Raw genomic sequence first — 2959 nt, 5'->3', positions numbered from 1 at the left:
GGAGACTGGGATCATGTGTTTGCCACTGCCCCACCCCCACTTGCTTTGTGTCCTTTGAGCTAATTTGCCGAGTTCTCTAGGCCTCAGTTTACCATCCAGGGTCAACTGAACCAGGTGCTGGTCTGTCAGTGGCTGTTCCACGTTAATTTACCTTCCTTCTCCACGCTGGGCAGACACAGTGAGGCGAGGCCAACGTGGGATGGCCAGGGGAGGTGTTGCAGGTGACCAGAAGCTGCAAAGGTGGGCTGGGGCTGGGTGTGGGGGAGGCAGGAGTTGTGGACACAGAGGTGGGAAGCACCTGGCCCCCTCCAAAGAGGTCCAGACTGCATGGGCGCCTTGAGGTCTGTAGGCAGTAGGGCCACCTTGGCCATGGAGGAGATGGGAATGCAGGCAGGGGCGGGGTGAGGAGGTCAGACCTGATGGGGAGGTATGAGGCCTGGGAGACTCCTGGGTGAGGGAACCTGTGTCCCCAGGTCCAGCTGGGGTGGGGGTAGCTGGTGGCACCACCTCAGTTGCTGCCGTCACCCCAGGCACAGGGGGCAAGGGCAGCCTCTCCCAGACCCTCAGGGGTATTCCCAACGTCACTCTGCACCGGGCACTGCCCCCCCCAACCCCCCCTCCACTCCACTCCCATGTTGCATGGACCGGCAAAGTCTGGTCCTCCTATAGACCTTGGTTCTCACTCCCTGGACTGAAGGGGTCTCTCAGAATTCCTCCCCTGCTGATACCTGGGGGAGGCTTAGCACTCAAAATCAGGTGCCATAGGGCCACTCAGTCTGGCTGGGATAGCCCCCCAAGCTGCTATGAGCTGACAGCCCCCAGTGAAAGCAGAACCCCAGTCTTCCTTCCCCTTCCACAGATGGTGCTCATCTCTCCAGTCCCCTTTTTGCCAACTATAGCCCTGCCAGTCACTGGCTGGAACCTCAGCTGGCTGCCTCTTTCCTTGGGACTTTCTGGGTGGCCAGAAGAGAACCCTCCACTCCCCACAGAATGGAACTCTATAAGGCCTACAGCGCCTTCCAGACACACATTTACAATCTCACACTTCATTTTTTTGGACGTAATCTCTGTGCCTTTAAACATGTCATCACTTTGCGTCCCCTCACCCCATGCCTCACACTTCCCGGGTGTGGGAGCCAGCCCTTCAGGTGGAGGCCCTGGGGGCTGTGTTGAGGCCCTCGGAGGTGGGGATGACAGGGTGTCCCCAAGCCCTGCAGTCCAGGTGGGCTGGGGCTGCTTTGGTTGGTGTTCTCTTTGCTGTGCCAGCCCTGTTGGTGAGGTGGCCGAGTGTGGTGTGAGCAGATGAGGGCATTGGAGGGCCCCCTCCCACAGGAAGAGTCCCCGGAGTGGGGAATGATGTGAGGCTGGTCACACCCACAGAGAGGCAGAACTATGGGCAGAGGTTTCTACAGTGTGACATTACAACTTAGAAACACGACTCCCTGGAGTTGGATGGGTCTCAGATGGGGAAACTGAGGCCCAGAGAGGAAGTGATTTGCTCAGGCCCCATCTTCTCCCCACCCTCTTCTCACCCAGCCAAGCACCCAGGTCCCCAGGAAAGATGGGGTATGCTCACCTGGGTGGCCTTTTAAGAGAGGTGAGAGCCCAAGGATATGTCCTGCTCTACGGGCCACTGTCAGGGTACATCTTTGGCCCTCCTGTTTTGCGTCGCAGCACTGTCCTGACACAGGTCACAAAGCAGTAGATCCTCAGAGCCCACTAGCCCAGCCTTTGGGGGGTGCTCAGACTCCCAGACTCTGGGTCATTGTGCCCAGAAGCAGCAACTCTGAGTACAGATGTCTGATAGGGAGCTGGGCTCTCCCCTTCAGGCCCAGGACTTGAGGGCTCTGGCAGCCCTGGCCTAGTGGGCCCATGGAGCTTCTAGTGTCATCCGCAGGCTGGCATTTCGTGGACACTTATCCCACAGCCTGGACCCCAGAGCAGTGCTCTCCTCCCTGGTCTGTGGCTGTTGACATGGAGAACCCTTGGCTCAGGGGTTTCTAAGGTTTCTCCTTGACCCCATCCTGTGTCTGGTAATTCGTGTTACCTGTTTTAATTTTGGTTTTCGGTTCTCGGACACTGACTTGCTTTAGCAGTGGCTCTGCGTCATCTCTCCTCCGTGTCCCTGGCAACTCCTCTTGCCTCTAGCAGCGCCAAGACTCCTTTGTCCAGTTCTCACAGTACAGAGGTTCTGAGAAGGAGGTCACCCGAGGATCAGCGCTGGCAGTGACCTCAGCCTCTAGTTCACCTCCCTTGATTTAAGGATAGGAAGAGAGAGGTCCCAAAATGTTGAGCGACCCGGCCCGCACCATCCCTCATCAGGTCGCCTCATTCCCAGGACAACAAACCAGGGAGCAGAGCCCCTCTGGCCTCGCTTCCTGAACTGTCAGTCTTCGCAAAAGGCAGGGGCATCACCTGCTGGCTTGTCTCCCCTTTCATGCAAACTCCTCCGGGAGCCGACGCGCGCGCTCCAGCTCCGGACTGACACCGGAGTCCCCTGCGGCACTACCCCTTGCCTCGCAGCCAAGAACTCCGCCTTGGCCCCGCCCCAGGCCACACCCCGCCCCCGCGGCCGCCCCAAGTCCCCCACCCCCAGGTCCCCCAACGCTCCCACCCGCTTGCTCCCACCCGGCTAGCCGCCCAACGCCGGCCCCGCCGTCTTGCCCCAGGCCACCAACGCTCCGTCTTGGCTCCACCCCCACAGCCGCCCCGGGGCTCGTTCCCTTCCCCCGGCCCCCGCCACGCTCCCGCCCCTTCCGGCCGCCCCGGTTCCCACCCGCCCCCTCGCGTGCCTCCCTTCCCACGCGCGAGGCGCGCCCTGAGACCCGAGTGGCCGGGCAGCAACGAGGCTGGGCGGGGCGCTGGCTCGGGTTTCGGCCCGCCCCCGGCGCCGGCGTGACCCCTCCCCGGGCGCGGGCGGGGCCGGGCCAGCTGGCCGGCGCCCCGCCCCCGGCCTGGC

Source organism: Aethalodelphis obliquidens, unplaced genomic scaffold (assembly GCF_003676395.1).
Source record: "Aethalodelphis obliquidens isolate GAN/ISIS:26980383/991018 unplaced genomic scaffold, ASM367639v1 scaffold102, whole genome shotgun sequence".
In the NCBI taxonomy this organism is placed as follows: domain Eukaryota; kingdom Metazoa; phylum Chordata; class Mammalia; order Artiodactyla; family Delphinidae; genus Aethalodelphis; species Aethalodelphis obliquidens.
Note: the sequence above shows the minus strand (reverse complement) of the source record.